The following is a 25250-nucleotide window of genomic DNA, read 5'->3' on the forward strand; positions in this document are numbered from 1 at the left end:
CCCTAAACCCCTAACAACAAACACTAACCCCCTAACAACAAACAACACTAAACCCCTAACAAGAAACTAACCTAACCCCGTAACAGCAAACAACCCTAACCTCCTAACAACAAACAACTTTAAACCCCTAACAACAAAGAACCCTAAACCCCTAACAACAAACAACACTAACACCCTAACAACAAAAACTACTAAACCCCAACAAGAAACAACACTAAACCCCTAACAACAAACACTAACATCCTAACAACAAACAACACTAAACCCCTAACAAGAAACTAACCGTACCCTGTAACAACAAACAACCCTAACCTCCTAACAACAAACAACCTTAACCCCCTAACGACAAACAACCCTAAACCCCTAACAACAAACAATCCTAACCCCCTAACAACCAACAACTCTCACCCCCTAACCACAAACTACACTAACACCCTAACCACAAACAACACTAACCCCGTAAGAACAAACAACACTAACCCCCTAACCACAAACAACACTAACACCCTAACAACAAAAACTACTATACCCCAACAAGAAACAACCCTAAACCCCTAACAACAAACACTAACCCCCTAACAACAAAAAACACTAAACCCCTAACAAGAAAGTAACCTAACCCCTTAACAACAAACAACCCTAAACCCCTAACAAAAAACAACCACAACCTTCTAACAACAAAAAACCCTAACCCCCTAACAAACAACAACACTAACCCCCTAACCACAAACAACACTAACACCCTAACCACAAACAACACTAACACCCTAACAACAAAAACTACTAAACCAAAACAAGAAACAACCCTAAACCCCTAACAACAAACACTAACCCCCTAACAGCAAACAACACTAAACCCCTAACAAGCAACTAACCTAACCCCCTAACAAGCAACAACGCACACCCCCTAACCACAAACAACACTAACACCCTAACCAAAAACAACACTAACCCCGTAAGAACAAACTACACTAAGCCCCTAACAACAAACAACACTAACACCCTAACAACAAAAACCACTGAACCCAACAAGAAACAACCCTAAACCCCTAACAACAAACACTAACCCCCTAACAACAAACAACACTAAACCCCTAACAAGTAACTTACCTAACCCCGTAACAACAAACAACCCTAACCTCCTAACAACAAACAACCTTAAACCCCTAACAACAAACAACCCTAAACCCCTAACAACAAACAACACTAACACCCTAACAACAAAAACCACTAAACCCCAACAAGAAACAACACTAAACCCGTAACAACAAACACTAACCCCCTAACAACAAACAACACTAAACCCCTAACAAGAAACTAACCTAACCCTGTAAAAACAAACAACCCTAACCTCCTAACAACAAACAACCCTAACCCCCTAACAAACAACAACACTAAACCCCTAACCACAAACAACACTTACACCCTAACAACAAAAACTACTAAACCCCAACAAGAAACAACCCTAAACCCCTAACAACAAACACTAACCCCCTAACAACAAACAACACTAAACCCCTAACAAGAAACTAACCTAACCCCGTAACAACAAACAACCCTAACCTCCTAACAACAAACAACCTTAAACCCCTAACAACAAACAACCCTAAACCCCTAACAACGAACAACACTAACACCCTAACAACAAAAACCACTAAACTCCAACAAGAAACAACACTAAACCCCTAACAACAAACACTAACCCCCTAACAACAAACAACACTAAACCCCTAACAAGAAACTAACCTAACCCTGTAACAACAAACAGCCCTAACCTCCTAACAACAAACCACCTTAACCCCCTAACAACAAACAACCCTAAACCCCTAACAACAAACAATCCCAACCCCCTAACAACCAACAACTCTCACCCCCTAACCACAAACAACACTAACACCCTAACAACAAAAACTACTAAACCCCAACAAGAAACAACCCTAAACCCCTAACAACAAACACTCACTAACCCCCTAAGAACAAACAACACTAAACCCCTAACAAGAAACTAACCTAACCCCGTAACAACAAACAACCCTAACCTCCTAACAAAAAACAACCCTAACCCCCTAACAAACAACAACACGAACCCCCTAACCACAAACAACACTAACACCCTAACAACAAAAATTACTAAACCCCAACAAGAAACAACCCTAAAACCCTAACAACAAACACTAACCCCCTAACAACAAAAAACACTAAACCCCTAACAAGAAACTAACCTAACCCCGTAACAACAAACAACCCTAACCTCGTAACAACAAACAACCTTAAACCCCTAACAACAAACAACCCTAAACACCTAACAACAAACAACACTAACACCCTAACAACAAAAACCACTAAACCCCAACAACAAACAACACTAAACCCCTAACAACAAACACTAACCCCCTAACAACAAACAACACTAAACCCCTAACAAGAAACTAACCTAACCCTGTAACAACAAATATCCCTAACCTCCTAACAACAAACGACCTTAACCCCCTAACAACAAACAACCCTAAACCTCTAACAACAAACAATCCTAACCCCCTAACAACCAACAACGCTCAACCCCTAACCACAAGCAACACTAACACCCTAACCACAAACAACACTAACACCCTAACCACAAACAACACTAACACCCTAACAACAAAAACTACTAAACCCCAACAAGAAACAACCCTAAACCCCTAACAACAAACACTAACCCCCTAACAACAAACAACCCTAAACCCCTAACAACAAACAACACTAACACCCTAACAACAAAAACCACTAAACCCCAACAAGAAACAACACTAAACCCCTAACAACAAACACTAACCCCCTAACAACAAACAACACTAAACCCCTAACAAGAAACTAACCTAACCCTGTAAAAACAAACAACCCTAACCTCCTAACAACAAACAATCCTAACCCCCTAACAAACAACAACACTAATCCCCTAACCACAAACAACACTTACACTCTAACAACAAAAACTACTAAACTCCAACAAGAAACAACCCTAAACCCCTAACAACAAACACTAACCCCCTAACAACAAACAACACTAAACCCCTAACAAGAAACTAACCTAACCCCGTAACAACAAACAACCCTAACCTCCTAACAGCAAACAACCTTAAACCCCTAACAACAAACAACCCTAAACCCCTAACAACAAACAACACTAACACCCTAACAACAAAAACCACTAAACCCCAACAAGAAACAACACTAAACCCCTAACAACAAACACTAACCCCCTAACAACAAACAACACTAAACCTCTAACAAGAAACTAACCTAACCCTGTAACAACAAACAACCCTAACCTCCTAACAACAAACAACATTAACCCCCTAACAACAAGCAACCCTAAACCCCTAACAACAAACAATCCTAACCCCCTAACAACCAACAACGCACACCCCCTATCCACAAACAACACTAACCCCCTAACCACAAACAACACTAACACCCTAACAACAAGAACTACTAAACCCTAACAAGAAACAACCCTAAACCCCTAACAACAAACACTAACCCCCTAACAACAAACAACACTAAACCCCTAACAAGAAACTAACCTAAACCTGTAACAACAAACAACCCTAACCTCCTAACAACAAACAACCCTAACCCCCTAACAAACAACAACACTAAGCCCCTAACCACAAACAACACTAACACCCTAACAACTAAAACTACTAAACCCCAACAAGAAACAACCCTAAACCCCTAACAACAAACACTAACCCCCTAACAACAAACAACACTAAACCCCTAACAAGAAACTAACCTAACCCCGTAACAACAAACAACCCTAACCTCCTAACAACAAACAACCTTAAACCCCTAACAACAAACAACCCTAAACACCTAACAACAAACAACACTAACACACTAACAACAAAAACCACTAAACCCCAACAAGAAACAACACTAAACCCCTAACAACAAACACTAACCTCCTAACAACAAACAACACTAAACCCCTAACAAGAAACTAACCTAACCCTGTAACAACAAACAACCCTAACCTCCTAACAACAAACAACCTTAACCCCCTAACAACAAACAACCGTAAACCCCTAACGACAAATAATCCTAACCCCCTAACAACCAACAACGCACACCCCCTAACCACTAACAACACTAACACCCTAACCACAAACAACACTAACCCCGTAAGAACAAACAACACTAACCCCCTAACAACAAACAAAACTAACACCCTAACAACAAAAACTACTAAACCCCAACAAGAAACAACCCTAAACCCCTAACAACAAACACTAACCCCCTAACAACAAACAACACTAAACCCCTAACAAGAAACTAACCTAACCCCGTAACAACAAACAACCCTAACCTCCTAAAAACAAACAACCTTAAACCCCTAACAACAAACAACCCTAAACCCCTAACAACAAACACTAACACCCTAACAACAAAAACCACTAAACCCCAACAAGAAACACTAAACCCCTAACAACAAACACTAACCCCCTAACAACAAACAACACTAAACCCATAACAAGAAACTAACCTAACCCTGTACAACAAACAACCCTAACCTCCTAACAACAAACAACCTTAACCCCCTAACAACAAACAACCCTAAACCCATAACAACAAACAATCCTAACCCCCTAACAACGAACAACGCTCATCCTCTAACCACAAACAACACTAACACCCTAAGCAAAAACAAGACAAACCCCGTAAGAACAAACAACACTAACCCCCTAACAACAAACAACACTAACACCCTAACAACAAAAACTACTAAACCCCAACAAGAAACAACCCTAAACCCCTAACAACAAACACTAACCCCCTAACAACAAACAACACTAAACCCCTAACAAGAAACTAACCTAAACCCGTAACAACAAACAACCCTCACCTCCTAACAACAAACAACCTTAAACCCCTAACAACAAACAACCCTAAACCCCTAACAACAAACAACACTAACACCCTAACAACAAAAACCACTAAACCCCAACAAGAAACAACACTAAACCTCTAACAACAAACACTAACCCCCTAACAACAAACAACACTAAACCCCTAACAAGAAACTAAAATAACCCTGTAACAACAAAGAACCCAAACCTCCTAACAACAAACAACCCTAACCCCCTAACAAACAACAACACTAAGCCCCTAACCACAAGCAACACTAACACCCTAACAACTAAAACTACTAAACCCCAACAAGAAACAACCCTAAACCCCTAACAACAAACACTAACCCCCTAACAACAAACAACACTAAACCCCTAACAAGAAACTAACCAAACCCCGTAACAACAAACAACCCTAACCTCCTAACAACAAACAACCTTAAACCCCTAACAACAAACAACCCTAAACACCTAACAACAAACAACACTAACACCCTAACAACAAAAACCACTAAACCCCAACAAGAAACAACACTAAACCCCTAACAACAAACACTAACCCCCTAACAAGAAACAACACTAAACCCCTAACAAGAAACTAACCTAACCCTGTAACAACAAACAGCCCTAACCTCCTAACAACAAACAACCTTAACCCCGTAATAACAAACAACTATAAACCCCTAACAACAAACAATTCTAACCCCCTAACAACCAACAACGCTCACCCCCTAACCACAAACAACACTAACACCCTAACCACAAAAACACTAACCCCGTAAGAACAAACAACACTAACCCCCTAAAAACAAACAATACTAACACCCTAACAACAAAAACTACTAAACCCCAACAAGAAACAACTCTAAACTCCTAACAACAAACACTAACCCCCTAACAACAAAAAACACTAAACCCCTAAGAAGAAACTAACCTAACCCCGTAACAACAAACAACCCTAAACCCCTAACAACAAACAACCATAACCTTCTAACAACAAGCAACCCTAACCCCCTAACAAACAACAAAACTAACCCCCTAACCACAAACAACACTAACACCCTAACCACAAACAACACTAACACCCTAACAACAAAAACTACTAAACCCCAACAAGAAACAACCCTAAACCCCTAACAACAAACACTAACCCCCTAACAACAAACAACACTAAACCCCTAACAAGTAACTTACCTATCCCCGTAACAACAAACAACCCTAACCTCCTAACAACAAACAACCCTAAACCCCTAACAACAAACAACACTAACACCCTAAGAACAAAAACCACTAAACCCCAACAAGAAACAACCCTAAAACCCTAACAACAAACACTAACCCCCTAACAACAAACAACACTAAACCCCTAACAAGAAACTAACCTAACCCCGTAACAACAAACAACCCTAACCTCCTAACAGCAAACAACCTCAAACCCCTAACAACAAACAACCCTAAACCCCTAACAACAAACAATCCTAACCCCCTAACAACCAACTCTCACCCCTAACCACAAAGAACACTAACACCCTAACAACAAACAACACTAACCCCGTAAGAACAAACAACACTAACCCCTAACCAGAAACAACACTAACACCCTAACAACAAAAACTACTAAACTCCAAAAAGAAACAACCCTAAACCCCTAACAACAAACACTAACCCCCTAACAACAAACAACACTAAACCCCTAACAAGAAACTAACCTAACCCTTTAACAACAAACAACCCTAACCTCCTAACAACAAACAACCTTAACCCCCTAACAACAAACAACCCTAAAACCCTAACAACAAACAATCCTAACCCCCTAACAACCAACAACGCACACCCCCTATCCACAAACAACACTAACCCCCTAACAACAAACAACACTAACACCCTAACAACAAGAACTACTAAACCCCAACAAGAAAAAACCCTAAACCCCTAACAACAAACACTAACCCCCTAACAACAAACAACACTAAACCCCTAACAAGAAACTAACCTAAACCCGTAACAAGAAACAACCCTTACCTCCTAACAACAAACAACCTTAAACCCCTAACAACAAACAACCCTAAACCCCTAACAACAAACAACACTAACACCCTAACAACCAACAAAGCACACCCCCTAACCACAAACAACACTAACACCCTAACCACAAACAACACTAACCGCGTAAGAACAAACAACACTAACCCCCTAACAACAAAGAACACTAACACGCTAACAACAAAAACCACTAAACCCAACAAGAAACAACCCTAAACCCCTAACAACAAACACTAACCCCCTAACAACAAACAACACTAAACCCCTAACAAGAAACTAACCTAACCCCATAACAACAAACAACCCTAACCTCCTAACAACAAACAACCTTAAACCCCTAACAACAAACAACCCTAAACCCCTAACAACAAACAACACTAACACGCTAACAACAAACAACACTAACACCCTAACAACAAAAACCACTCAACCCCAACAAGAAACAACACTAAACCCCTAACAAGAAACACTAACCCCCTAACAACAAACACTAAACCCCTAACAAGAAACTAACCTAACCCTGTAACAACAAACAACCCTAACCTCCTAACAAAAAACAACCCTAAAACCCTAACAAACAACAACACTAACTCCCTAACCACAAACAACACTAACACCCTAGCAACAAAAACTACTAAACCCCAACAAGAAACAACCCTAAACCCCTAACAACAAACACTAACCCCCTAACAACAAACAACACTAAACCCCTAACAAGAAACTAACCTAACCCCGTAACAGCAAACAACCCTAACCTCCTAACAACAAACAAATTTAAACCCCTAACAACAAAGAACCCTAAACCCCTAACAACAAACAACACTAACACCCTAACAACAAAAACTACTAAACCCCAACAAGAAACAACACTAAACCCCTAACAACAAACACTAACATCCTAACAACAAACAACACTAAACCCCTAACAAGAAACTAACCGTACCCTGTAACAACAAACAACCCTAACCTCCTAACAACAAACAACCTTAACCCCCTAACGACAAACAACCCTAAACCCCTAACAACAAACAATCCTAACCCCCTAACAACCAACAACTCTCACCCCCTAACCACAAACTACACTAACACCCTAACCACAAACAACACTAACCCCGTAAGAACAAACAACACTAACCCCCTAACCACAAACAACACTAACACCATAACAACAAAAACTACTATACCCCAACAAGAAACAACCCTAAACCCCTAACAACAAACACTAACCCCCTAACAACAAAAAACACTAAACCCCTAACAAGAAAGTAACCTAACCCCGTAACAACAAACAACCCTAAACCCCTAACAAAAAACAACCACAACCTTCTAACAACAAAAAACCCTAACCCCCTAACAAACAACAACACTAACCCCCTAACCACAAACAACACTAACACCCTAACCACAAACAACACTAACACCCTAACAACAAAAACTACTAAACCAAAACAAGAAACAACCCTAAACCCCTAACAACAAACACTAACCCCCTAACAGCAAACAACACTAAACCCCTAACAAGAAACTAACCTAACCCCCTAACAACCAACAACGCACACCCCCTAACCACAAACAACACTAACAGCCTAACCAAAAACAACACTAACCCCGTAAGAACAAACTACACTAAGCCCCTAACAACAAACAACACTAACACCCTAACAACAAAAACCACTGAACCCAACAAGAAACAACCCTAAACCCCTAACAACAAACACTAACACCCTAACCACAAACAACACTAACACCCTAACCACAAACAACACTAACACCCTAACAACAAAAACTACTAAACCCCAACAAGAAACAACCCTAAACCCCTAACAACAAACACTAACCCCCTAACAACAAACAACCCTAAACCCCTAACAACAAACAACACTAACACCCTAACAACAAAAACCACTAAACCCCAACAAGAAACAACACTAAACCCCTAACAACAAACACTAACCCCCTAACAACAAACAACACTAAACCCCTAACAAGAAACTAACCTAACCCTGTAAAAACAAACAACCCTAACCTCCTAACAACAAACAACCCTAACCCCCTAACAAACAACAACACTAATCCCCTAACCACAAACAACACTTACACTCTAACAACAAAAACTACTAAACCCCAAAAAGAAACAACCCTAAACCCCTAACAACAAACACTAACCCCCTAACAACAAACAACACTAAACCCCTAACAAGAAACTAACCTAACCCCGTAACAACAAACAACCCTAACCTCCTAACAGCAAACAACCTTAAACCCCTAACAACAAACAACCCTAAACCCCTAACAACAAACAACACTAACACCCTAACAACAAAAACCACTAAACTCCAACAAGAAACAACACTAAACCCCTAACAACAAACACTAACCCCCTAACAACAAACAACACTAAACCTCTAACAAGAAACTAACCTAACCCTGTAACAACAAACAGCCCTAACCTCCTAACAACAAACCACCTTCACCCCCTAACAACAAACAACCCTAAACCCCTAACAACAAACAATCCCAACCCCCTAACAACCAACAACTCTCACCCCCTAACCACAAACAACACTAACACCCTAACAACAAACAACACTAACCCCGTAAGAACAAACAACACTAACCCCCTAACCACAAACAACACTAACACCCTAACAACAAAAACTACTAAACTCCAAAAAGAAACAACCCTAAACCCCTAACAACAAACACTAACCCCCTAACAACAAACAACACTAAACCCCTAACAAGAAACTAACCTATCCCTTTAACAACAAACAACCCTAACCTCCTAACAACAAACAACCTTAAACCCCTCACAACAAACAACCCTAAACCCCTAGCAAAAAAAACACTAACACCCTAACAACAAAAAACACTAAACCCCAACAAGAAAAAACACTAAACCCCTAACAACAAACACTAACCCCCTAACAACAAACAACACTAAACCCCTAACAAGAAACTAACCTAACCCTGTAACAACAAACAACCCTAACCTCCTAACAACAAACAACCTTAACCCCCTAACAACAAACAACCCTAAACCCCTAACAACAAACAATCCTAACCCCCTAACAACCAACAACGCACACCCCCTATCCACAAACAACACTAACCCCCTAACAACAAACAACACTAACACCCTAAACACAAACAACACTAACCCCGTAAGAAGAAACAACACTAACCCCCTAACCACAAACAACACTAACACCCTAACAACAAAAACTACTATACCCCAAAAAGAAACAACCCTAAACCCCTAACAACAAACACTAACCCCCTAACAACAAAAAACACTAAACCCCTAACAAGAAACTAACCCAACCCCGTAACAACAAACAACCCTAACCCCCTAACAACAAACAACCCTAAACCCCTAACAACAAACAACCCTAAGGTTCTAACAACAAACAACCCTAACCGCCTAACAAACAACAACACTAACCCCCTAACCACAAACAACACTAACACCCTAACAACAAAAACTACTAAACTCCAACAAGAAACAACCCTAAACCCCTAATAACAAACACAACCCCCTGACAACAAACAACCCTAAACCCCTAACAACAAACAACACTAACACGCTAACAACAAAAACCACTAAACCCCAACAAGAAACAAAACTAAACCCGTAACAACAAACACTAACTCCCTAACAACAAACAACACTAAACCCCTAACAAGAAACTAACCTAACCCTGTAACAACAAACAACCCTAACATCCTAACAACAAACATCCTTAACCCCCTAACAACAAACAACCCTAAACCCCTAACAACAAACAATCCTAACCCCCTAACAACCAACAACGCACACCCCCTAACCACAAACAACACTAACACCCTAACCACAAACAACACTAACCCCGTAAGAACAAACTACACTAACCCCCTAACAACAAACAACGCTAACACCCTAACAACAAAAACTACTAAACCCCAACAAGAAACAACCCTAAACCCCTAACAACAAACACTAACCCCCTAACAACAAACAACACTAAACCCCTAACAAGAAACTAACCTAACCCCGTAACAACAAACAACCCTAACCTCCTAACAACAAACAACCTTAAACCCCTAACAACAAACAACCCTAAACCCCTAACAACAAACAACACTAACACCCTAACAACAAAAACCACCAAAACCCAACAAGAAACAACACTAAACCCCTAACAACAAACACTAACCCCCTAACAACAAACAACACTAAACCCCTAACAAGAAACTAACCTAACCCTGTAACAACAAACAACCCTAACCTCCTAACAACAAACAACCTTAACCCCCTAACAACAAACAACCCTAAACCCCTAACAACAAACAATCCTAACCCCCTAACAACCAACAACGCTCACCCCATAACCACAAACAACACTAACACCCTAACCACAAACAACACTAACCCTGTAAGAACAAACAACACTAACCCCCTAACAACAAACAACACTAACACCGTAACAACCAAAACTACTAAACCCCAACAAGAAACAACCCTAAACCCCTAACAACAAACACTAACCCCCAACAACAAACAACACTAAACCCCTAAGAAGAAACTAACCTAAACCCGTAACAACAAACAACCCTAACCTCCTAACAACAAACAACCTTAAACCCCTAACTACAAACAACCCTAAACCCCTAACAACAAACAACACTAACACCCTAACAACAAAAACCACCAAACCCCAACAAGAAACAACACTAAACCCCTAACAACAAACACTAACCCCCTAACAACAAACAACACTAAACCCCTAACAAGAAACTAACCTAACCCTGTAACAACAAACAACCCTAACATCCTAACAACAAACATCCTTAACCCCCTAACAACAAACAACCCTAAACCCCTAACAACAAACAATCCTAACCCCCTAACAACCAACAACGCACACGCCCTAACCACAAACAACACTAACACCCTAACCACAAACAACACTAACCCCGTAAGAACAAACAACACTAACCCCCTAACCACAAACAACACTAACACGCTAACAACAAAAACTACTAAACCCCAAAAAGAAACAACCCTAAACCCCTAACAACAAACACTAACCCCCTAACAACAAACAACACTAAACCCCTAACAAGAAACTAACCTAACCCTGTAAAAACAAACAACCCTAACCTCCTAACAACAAACAACCATAACCCCCTAACAAACAACAACACTAATCCCCTAACCACAAACAACACTTACACTCTAACAACAAAAACTACTAAACCCCAACAAGAAACAACACTAAACCCCTAACAACAAACACTAACCCCCTAACAACAAACAACACTAAACCCCTAACAAGAAACGAACCTAACCCTGTAACAACAAACAGCCCTAACCTCCTAACAACAAACAACCTTAACCCCCTAACAACAAACAACCCTAAACCCCTAAGAACAAACAATCCTAACCCCCTAACAACCAACAACTCTCACCCCCTAACCACAAACAACACTAACACCCTAACCACAAACAACACTAACCCCGTAAGAACAAACAACACTAACCCCCTAACCACAAACAACACTAACACCCTAACAACAAAAACTACTAAACCCCCACAAGAAACAACCCTAAACCCCTAACAACAAACACTAACCCCCTAACAACAAACAACACTAAACCCCTAACAAGAAACTAACCTAAACCCGTAACAACAAACAACCCTAACCTCCTAACAACAAACAACCTTAAACCCCTAACAACAAACAACCCTAAACCCCTAACAACAAACAACACTAACACCCTAACAACAAAAACCACTAAACCCCAACAAGAAACAACACTAAACCCCTAACAACAAACACTAACCCCCTAACAACAAACAACACTAAACCCCTAACAAGAAACTAACCTAACCCTGAAACAACAAACAGCCCTAACCTCCTAACAACAAACAACCTTAACCCCCTAATAACAAACATCTATAAACCCCTAACAACAAACAATTCCAACCCCCTAACAACCAACAACGCTCACCCCCAACCACAAACAACACTAACACCCTAACCACAAAAACACTAACCCCGTAAGAACAAACAACACTAACCCCCTAACAACAAACAACCTTAAACCCCTAACAACAAACAACACTAAACCCCTAACAACGAACAACACTAACACCCTAACAACAAAAACCACTAAACCCCAACAAGAAACAACACTAAACCCCTAACAACAAACACTAACCCTCTAACAACAAACAACACTAAACCCCTGACAAGAAACTAACCTAAACCTGTAACAACAAACAACCCTAACCTATTAACAACAAACAAACCTAACTCCCAACAAACAACAACACTAACCCCCTAACAACAAACAACGCTAACACCCTAACAACAAAAACTACTAAACCCCAACAAGAAACAACCCTAAACCCCTAACAACAAACACTAACCCCCTAACAACAAACAACACTAAACCCCTAACAAGAAACTAACCTAACCCCGTAACAACAAACAACCCTAACCTCCTAACAACAAACAACCTTAAACCCCTAACAACAAACAACCCTAAACCCCTAACAACAAACAACACTAACACCCTAACAACAAAAACCACCAAAAACCAACAAGAAACAACACTAAACCCCTAACAACAAACACTAACCCCCTAACAACAAACAACACTAAACCCCTAACAAGAAACTAACCTAACCCTGTAACAACAAACAACCCTAACCTCCTAACAACAAACAACCTTAACCCCCTAACAACAAACAACCCTAAACCCCTAACAACAAACAATCCTAACCCCCTAACAACCAACAACGCTCACCCCATAACCACAAACAACACTAACACCCTAACCACAAACAACACTAACCCTGTAAGAACAAACAACACTAACCCCCTAACAACAAACAACACTAACACCCTAACAACCAAAACTACTAAACCCCAACAAGAAACAACCCTAAACCCCTAACAACAAACACTAACCCCCTAACAACAAACAACACTAAACCCCTAAGAAGAAACTAACCTAAACCCGTAACAACAAACAACCCTAACCTCCTAACAACAAACAACCTTAAACCCCTAACTACAAACAACCCTAAACCCCTAACAGCAAACAACACTAACACCCTAACAACAAAAACTACTAAACCCCAACAAGAAACAACACTAAACCCCTAACAACAAACACTAACCCCCTAACAACAAACAACACTAAACCCCTAACAAGAAACGAACCTAACCCTGTAACAACAAACAGCCCTAACCTCCTAACAACAAACAACCTTAACCCCCTAACAACAAACAACCCTAAACCCCTAAGAACAAACAATCCTAACCGCTAACAACCAACAACTCTCACCCCCTAACCACAAACAACACTAACACCCTAACCACAAACAACACTAACCCCGTAAGAACAAACAACACTAACCCCCTAACCACAAACAACACTAACACCCTAACAACAAAAACTACTAAACCACCACAAGAAACAACCCTAAACCCCTAACAACAAACACTAACCCCCTAACAACAAACAACACTAAACCCCTAACAAGAAACTAACCTAACCCCGTAACAGCAAACAACCCTAACCTCCTAACAACAAACAACCTTAAACCCCTAACAACAAACAACCCTAAACCCCTAACAACAAACAACACTAACACCCTAAGAACAAAAACCACTAAACCCCAACAAGAAACAACACTAAACCCCTAACAACAAACACTAACCCCCTAACAACAAACAACACTAAACCCCTAACAAGAAACTAACCTAACCCTGTAACAACAAACAGCCCTAACCTCCTAACAACAAACAACCTTAACCCCCTAATAACAAACATCTATAAACCCCTAACAACAAACAATTCTAACCCCCTAACAACCAACAACGCTCACCCCCTAACCACAAACTACACTAACACCCTAACCACAAACAACACTAACCCCGTAAGAACAAACAACACTAACCCCCTAACCACAAACAACACTAACACCCTAACAACAAAAACTACTATACCCCAACAAGAAACAACCCTAAACCCCTAACAACAAACACTAACCCCCAACAACAAAAAACACTAAAACCCTAACAAGAAAGTAACCTAACCCCGTAACAACAAAAAACCCTAAACCCCTAACAAAAAACAACCACAATCTTCTAACAACAAAAAACCCTAACCCCCTAACAAACAACAACACTAACCCCCTAACCACAAACAACACTAACACCCTAACCACAAACAACACTAACACCCTAACAACAAGAACTACTAAACCAAAACAAGAAACAACCCTAAACCCCTAACAACAAACACTAACCCCCTAACAGCAAACAACACTAAACCCCTAACAAGAAACTAACCTAACCCCCTAACAACCAACAACGCACACCCCCTAACCACAAACAACACTAACACCCTAACCAAAAACAACACTAACCCCGTAAGAACAAACTACACTAACCCCCTAACAACAAACAACACTAACACCCTAACAACAAAAACCACTAAACCCCAACAAGAAACAACACTAAACCCCTAACAACAAACACTAACCCCCTAACAACAAACAACACTAAACCCCTAACAAGAAACTAACCTAACCCTGTAAAAACAAACAACCCTAACCTCCTAACAACAAACAACCCTAACCCCCTAACAAACAACAACACTAAACACCTAACCACAAACAACACTTACACCCTAACAACAAAAACTACTAAACCCCAACAAGAAACAACCCTAAACCCCTAACAACAAACACTAACCCCCTAACAACAAACAACACTAAACCCCTAACAAGAAACTAACCTAACCCCGTAACAACAAACAACCCTAACCTCCTAACAGCAAACAACCTTAAACCCCTAACAACAAACAACCCTAAACCCCTAACAACAAACAACACTAACACCCTAACAACAAAAACCACTAAACTCCAACAAGAAACAACACTAAACCCCTAACAACAAACACTAACCCCCTAACAACAAACAACACTAAACCCCTAACAAGAAACTAACCTAACCCTGTAACAACAAACAGCCCTAACCTCCTAACAACAAACCACCTTAACCCCCTAACAACAAACAACCCTAAACCCCTAACAACAAACAATCCCAACCCCCTAACAACCAACAACTCTCACCCCCTAACCACAAACAACACTAACACCCTAACAACAAAAACTACTAAACCCCAACAAGAAACAACCCTAAACCCCTAACAACAAACACTCACTAACCCCCTAAGAACAAACAACACTAAACCCCTAACAAGAAACTAACCTAACCCCGTAACAACAAACAACCCTAACCTCCTAACAAAAAACAACCCTAACCCCCTAACAAACAACAACACGAACCCCCTAACCACAAACAACACTAACACCCTAACAACAAAAATTACTAAACCCCAACAAGAAACAACCCTAAACCCCTAACAACAAACACTAACCCCCTAACAACAAAAAACACTAAACCCCTAACAAGAAACTAACCTAACCCCGTAACAACAAACAACCCTTACCTCGTAACAACAAACAACCTTAAACCCCTAACAACAAACAACCCTAAACACCTAACAACAAACAACACTAACACCCTAACAACAAAAACCACTAAACCCCAACGACAAACAACACTAAACCCCTAACAACAAACACTAACCCCCTAACAACAAACAACACTAAACCCCTAACAAGAAACTAACCTAACCCTGTAACAACAAATATCCCTAACCTCCTAACAACAAACGACCTTAACCCCCTAACAACAAACAACCCTAAACCTCTAACAACAAACAATCCTAACCCCCTAACAACCAACAACGCTCACCCCCTAACCACAAGCAACACTAACACCCTAACCACAAACAACACTAACACCCTAACCACAAACAACACTAACACCCTAACAACAAAAACTACTAAACCCCAACAAGAAACAACCCTAAACCCCTAACAACAAACACTAACCCCCTAACAACAAACAACCCTAAACCCCTAACAACAAACAACACTAACACCCTAACAACAAAAACCACTAAACCCCAACAAGAAACAACACTAAACCCCTAACAACAAACACTAACCCCCTAACAACAAACAACACTAAACCCCTAACAAGAAACTAACCTAACCCTGTAAAAACAAACAACCCTAACCTCCTAACAACAAACAACCCTAACCCCCTAACAAACAACAACACTAATCCCCTAACCACAAACAACACTTACACTCTAACAACAAAAACTACTAAACCCCAACAAGAAACAACCCTAAACCCCTAACAACAAACACTAACCCCCTAACAACAAACAACACTAAACCCCTAACAAGAAACTAACCTAACCCCGTAACAACAAACAACCCTAACCTCCTAACAGCAAACAACCTTAAACCCCTAACAACAAACAACCCTAAACCCCTAACAACAAACAACACTAACACCCTAACAACAAAAACCACTAAACTCCAACAAGAAACAACACTAAACCCCTAACAACAAACACTAACCCCCTAACAACAAACAACACTAAACCCCTAACAAGAAACTAACCTAACCCTGTAACAACAAACAGCCCTAACCTCCTAACAACAAACCACCTTAACCCCCTAACAACAAACAACCCTAAACCCCTAACAACAAACAATCCCAACCCCCTAACAACCAACAACTCTCACCCCCTAACCACAAACAACACTAACACCCTAACAACAAAAACTACTAAACCCCAACAAGAAACAACCCTAAACCCCTAACAACAAACACTCACTAACCCCCTAAGAACAAACAACACTAAACCCCTAACAAGAAACTAACCTAACCCCGTAACAACAAACAACCCTAACCTCCTAACAAAAAACAACCCTAAAACCCTAACAAACAACAACACGAACCCCCTAACCACAAACAACACTAACACCCTAACAACAAAAATTACTAAACCCCAACAAGAAACAACCCTAAACCCCTAACAACAAACACTAACCCCCTAACAACAAAAAACACTAAACCCCTAACAAGAAACTAACCTAACCCCGTAACAACAAACAACCCTAACCTCGTAACAACAAACAACCTTAAACCCCTAACAACAAACAACCCTAAACACCTAACAACAAACAACACTAACACCCTAACAACAAAAACCACTAAACCCCAACAACAAACAACACTAAACCCCTAACAACAAACACTAACCCCCTAACAACAAACAACACTAAACCCCTAACAAGAAACTAACCTAACCCTGTAACAACAAATATCCCTAACCTCCTAACAACAAACGACCTTAACCCCCTAACAACAAACAACCCTAAACCTCTAACAACAAACAATCCTAACCCCCTAACAACCAACAACGCTCACCCCCTAACCACAAGCAACACTAACACCCTAACCACAAACAACACTAACACCCTAACCACAAACAACACTAACACCCTAACAACAAAAACTACTAAACCCCAACAAGAAACAACCCTAAACCCCTAACAACAAACACTAACCCCCTAACAACAAACAACCCTAAACCCCTAACAACAAACAACACTAACACCCTAACAACAAAAACCACTAAACCCCAACAAGAAACAACACTAAACCGCTAACAACAAACACTAACCCCCTAACAACAAACAACACTAAACCCCTAACAAGAAACTAACCTAACCCTGTAAAAACAAACAACCCTAACCTCCTAACAACAAACAACCCTAACCCCCTAACAAACAACAACACTAATCCCCTAACCACAAACAACACTTACACTCTAACAACAAAAACTACTAAACCCCAACAAGAAACAACCCTAAACCCCTAACAACAAACACTAACCCCCTAACAACAAACAACACTAAACCCCTAACAAGAAACTAACCTAACCCTGTAACAACAAACAACCCTAACCTCCTAACAGCAAACAACCTTAAACCCCTAACAACAAACAACCCTAAACCCCTAACAACAAACAACACTAACACCCTAACAACAAAAACCACTAAACTCCAACAAGAAACAACACTAAACCCCTAACAACAAACACTAACCCCCTAACAACAAACAACACTAAACCCCTAACAAGAAACTAACCTAACCCTGTAACAACAAACAGCCCTAACCTCCTAACAACAAACCACCTTAACCCCCTAACAACAAACAACCCTAAACCCCTAACAACAAACAATCCCAACCCCCTAACAACCAACAACTCTCACCCCCTAACCACAAACAACACTAACACCCTAACAACAAACAACACTAACCCCGTAAGAACAAACAACACTAACCCCCTATCCACAAACAACACTAACACCCTAACAACAAAAACTACTAAACTCCAAAAAGAAACAACCCTAAACCCCTAACAACAAACACTAACCCCCTAACAACAAACAACACTAAACCCCTAACAAGAAACTAACCTATCCCTTTAACAACAAACAACCCTAACCTCCTAACAACAAACAACCTTAAACCCCTAACAACAAACAACCCTAAAACCCTAGCAAAAAAAACACTAACACCCTAACAACAAAAAACACTAAACCCCAACAAGAAACAACACTAAACCCCTAACAACAAACACTAACCCCCTAACAACAAACAACACTAAACCCCTAACAAGAAACTAACCTAACCCTGTAACAACAAACAACCCTAACCTCCTAACAACAAACAACCTTAACCCCCTAACAACAAACAACCCTAAACCCCTAACAACAAACAATCCTAACCCCCTAACAACCAACAACGCACACCCCCTATCCACAAACAACACTAACCCCCTAACAACAAACAACACTAACACCCTAAACACAAACAACACTAACCCCGTAAGAACAAACAACACTAACCCCCTAACCACAAACAACACTAACACCCTAACAACAAAAACTACTATACCCCAAAAAGAAACAACCCTAAACCCCTAACAACAAACACTAACCCCCTAACAACAAAAAACACTAAACCCCTAACAAGAAACTAACCCAACCCCGTAACAACAAACAACCCTAACCCCCTAAAAACAAACAACCCTAAACCCCTAACAACAAACAACCCTAAGCTTCTAACAACAAACAACCCTAACCGCCTAACAAACAACAACACTAACCCCCTAACCACAAACAACACTAACACCCTAACAACAAAAACTACTAAACTCCAACAAGAAACAACCCTAAACCCCTAATAACAAACACAACCCCCTGACAACAAACAACCCTAAACCCCTAACAACAAACAACACTAACACGCTAACAACAAAAACCACTAAACCCCAACAAGAAACAAAACTAAACCCGTAACAACAAACACTAACTCCCTAACAACAAACAACACTAAACCCCTAACAACAAACAATCCTAACCCCCTAACAACCAACAACGCACACCCCCTAACCACAAACAACACTAACACCCTAACCACAAACAACACTAACCCCGTAAGAACAAACTACACTAACCCCCTAACAACAAACAACGCAAACACCCTAACAACAAAAACTACTAAACCCCAAAAAGAAACAACCCTAAACCCCTAACAACAAACACTAACCCCCTAACAACAAACAACACTAAACCCCTAACAAGAAACTAACCTAACCCCGTAACAAGAAACAACCCTAACCTCCTAACAACAAACAACCTTAAACCCCTAACAACAAACAACCCTAAACCCCTAACAACAAAAAACACTAACACCCTAACAACAAAAACCACCAAACCCCAACAAGAAACAACACTAAACCCCTAACAACAAACACTAACACCCTAACAACAAACAACACTAAACCCCTAACAAGAAACTAACCTAACCCTGTAACAACAAACAATCCTAACCTCCTAACAACAAACAACCTTAACCCCCTAACAACAAACAACCCTAAACCCCTAACAACAAACAATCCTAACCCCCTAACAACCAACAACGCTCACCCCATAACCACAAACAACACTAACACCCTAACCACAAACAACACTAACCCCGTAAGAACAAACAACACTAACCCCCTAACAACAAAGAACACTAACACCCTAACAACAAAAACCACTAAACCCAACAAGAAACAACCCTAAACCCCTAACAACAAACACTACACCACTAACAACAAACAACACTAAACCCCTAACAAGAAACTAACCTAACCCCATAACAACAAACAACCCTAACCTCCTAACAACAAACAACCTTAAACCCCTAACAACAAACAACCCTAAACCCCTAACAACAAACAACACTAACACCCTAACAACAAACAACACTAACACCCTAACAACAAAAACCACTAAACCCCAACAAGAAACAACACTAAATCCCTAACAACAAACACTAACCCCCTAACAACAAACAACACTAAACCCCTAACAAGAAACTAACCTAACCCTGTAACAACAAACAACCCTAACATCCTAACAACAAACATCCTTAACCCCCTAACAACAAACAACCCTAAACCCCTAACAACAAACAATCCTAACCCCCTAACAACCAACAACGCACACGCCCTAACCACAAACAACACTAACACCCTAACCACAAACAACACTAACCCCGTAAGAACAAACAACACTAACCCCCTAACAACAAACAACACTAACACCCTAACAACCAAAACTACTAAACCCCAACAAGAAACAACCCTAAACCCCTAACAACAAACACTAACCCCCTAACAACAAACAACACTAAACCCCTAAGAAGAAACTAACCTAAACCAGTAACAACAAACAACCCTAACCTCCTAACAACAAACAACCTTAAACCCCTAACTACAAACAACCCTAAACCCCTAACAGCAAACAACACTAACACCCTAACAACAATAACTACTAAACCCCAACAAGAAACAACACTAAACCCCTAACAACAAACACTAACCCCCTAACAACAAACAACACTAAACCCCTAACAAGAAACGAACCTAACCCTGTAACAACAAACAGCCCTAACCTCCTAACAACAAACAACCTTAACCCCCTAACAACAAACAACCCTAAACCCCTAAGAACAAAAAATCCTAACCCCCTAACAACCAACAACTCTCACCCCCTAACCACAAACAACACTAACACCCTAACCACAAACAACACTAACCCCGTAAGAACAAACAACACTAACCCCCTAACCACAAACAACACTAACACCCTAACAACAAAAACTACTAAACCACCACAAGAAACAACCCTAAACCCCTAACAACAAACACTAACCCCCTAACAACAAACAACACTAAACCCCTAACAAGAAACTAACCTAAACCCGTAACAACAAACAACCCTAACCTCCTAACAACACACAACCTTAAACCCCTAACAACAAACAACCCTAAACCCTAACAACAAACAACACTAACACCCTAACAACAAAAACCACTAAACCCCAACAAGAAACAACACTAAACCCCTAACAACAAACACTAACCCCCTAACAACAAACAACACTAAAACCCTAACAAGAAACTAACCTAACCCTGTAACAACAAACAGCCCTAACCTCCTAACAACAAACAACCTTAACCCCCTAATAACAAACATCTATAAACCCCTAACAACAAACAATTCTAACCCCCTAACAACCAACAACGCTCACCCCCTAACCACAAACAACACTAACACCCTAACCACAAAAACACTAACCCCGTAAGAACAAACAACACTAACCCCCTAACAACAAACAACCTTAAACCCCTAACAACAAACAACACTAAACCCCTAACAACGAACAACACTAACACCCTAACAACAAAAACCACTAAACCCCAACAAGAAACAACACTAAACCCCTAACAACAAACACTAACCCTCTAACAACAAACAACACTAAACCCCTAACAAGAAACTAACCTAAACCTGTAACAACAAACAACCCTAACCTCCTAACAACAAACAAACCTAACCCCCAACAAACAACAACACTAACCCCCTAACCACAAACAACACTAACACCCTAACAACAAAAACTACTAAACCCCAACAAGAAGCAAACCTAAACCCCTAACAACAAACACTAACCCCCTAACAACAAACAACACTAAACCCCTAACAAGAAACTAACCTAACCCTGTAACAACAAACAACCCTAACCTCCTAACAACAAACAACCTTAACCCCCTAACAACAAACAACCCTAAACCCCTAACAACAAACAATCCTAACCCCCTAACAACCAACAACGCACACCCCCTAACCACAAACAACACTAACACCCTAACCACAAACAACACTAACCCCGTAAGAACAAACAACACTAACCCCCTAACAACAAAGAACACTAACACCCTAACAACAAAAACCACTAAACCCAACAAGAAACAACCCTAAACCCCTAACAACAAACACTAAACCACTAACAACAAACAACACTAAACCCCTAACAAGAAACTAACCTAACCCCATAACAACAAACAACCCTAACCTCCTAACAACAAACAACCTTAAACCCCTAACAACAAACAACCCTAAACCCCTAACAACAAACAACACTAACACCCTAACAACAAACAACACTAACACCATAACAACAAAAACCACTAAACCCCAACAAGAAACAACACTAAATACCTAACAACAAACACTAACCCCCTAACAACAAACAACACTAAACCCCTAACAAGAAACTAACCTAACCCTGTAACAACAAACAACCCTAACATCCTAACAACAAACATCCTTAACCCCCTAACAACAAACAACCCTAAACCCCTAACAACAAACAATCCTAACCCCCTAACAACCAACAACGCACACGCCCTAACCACAAACAACACTAACACCCTAACCACAAACAACACTAACCCCGTAAGAACAAACAACACTAACCCCCTAACCACAAACAACACTAACACCCTAACAACAAAAACTACTAAACCCCAAAAAGAAACAACCCTAAACCCCTAACAACAAACACTAACCCCCTAACAACAAACAACACTAAACCCCTAACAAGAAACTAACCTAACCCTGTAAAAACAAACAACCCTAACCTCCTAACAAGAAACAACCCTAACCCCCTAACAAGCAACAACACTAATCCCCTAACCACAAACAACACTTACACTCTAACAACAAAAACTACTAAACCCCAACAAGAAACAACCCTAAACCCCTAACAACAAACACTAACCCCCTAACAACAAACAACACTAAACCCCTAACAAGAAACTAACCTAACCCTGTAACAACAAACAGCCCTAACCTCCTAACAACAAACCACCTTAACCCCCTAACAACAAACAACCCTAAACCCCTAACAACAAACAATCCCAACCCCCTAACAACCAACAACTCTCACCCCCTAACCACAAACAACACTAACACCCTAACAACAAACAACACTAACCCCGTAAGAACAAACAACACTAACCCCCTAACCACAAACAACACTAACACCCTAACAACAAAAACTACTAAACTCCAAAAAGAAACAACCCTAAACCCCTAACAACAAACACTAACCCCCTAACAACAAACAACACTAAACCCCTAACAAGAAACTAACCTATCCCTTTAACAACAAACAACCCTAACCTCCTAACAACAAACAACCTTAAACCCCTAACAACAAACAACCCTAAAACCCTAGCAAAAAAAACACTAACACCCTAACAACAAAAAACACTAAACCCCAACAAGAAACAACACTAAACCCCTAACAACAAACACTAACCCCCTAACAACAAACAACACTAAACCCCTAACAAGAAACTAACCTAACCCTGTAACAACAAACAACCCTAACCTCCTAACAACAAACAACCTTAACCCCCTAACAACAAACAACCCTAAACCCCTAACAACAAACAATCCTAACCCCCTAACAACCAACAACGCACACCCCCTATCCACAAACAACACTAACCCCCTAACAACAAACAACACTAACACCCTAAACACAAACAACACTAACCCCGTAAGAACAAACAACACTAACCCCCTAACCACAAACAACACTAACACCCTAACAACAAAAACTACTATACCCCAAAAAGAAACAACCCTAAACCCCTAACAACAAACACTAACCCCCTAACAACAAAAAACACTAAACCCCTAACAAGAAACTAACCCAACCCCGTAACAACAAACAACCCTAACCCCCTAACAACAAACAACCCTAAACCCCTAACAACAAACAACCCTAAGCTTCTAACAACAAACAACCCTAACCGCCTAACAAACAACAACACTAACCCCCTAACCACAAACAACACTAACACCCTAACAACAAGAACTACTAAACTCCAACAAGAAACAACCCTAAACCCCTAATCACAAACACAACCGCCTGACAACAAACAACCCTAACCTCCTAACAACAAACAAC

Source organism: Loxodonta africana, chromosome 7 (genome assembly GCF_030014295.1).
Source record: "Loxodonta africana isolate mLoxAfr1 chromosome 7, mLoxAfr1.hap2, whole genome shotgun sequence".
In the NCBI taxonomy this organism is placed as follows: Eukaryota; Metazoa; Chordata; class Mammalia; order Proboscidea; family Elephantidae; genus Loxodonta; species Loxodonta africana.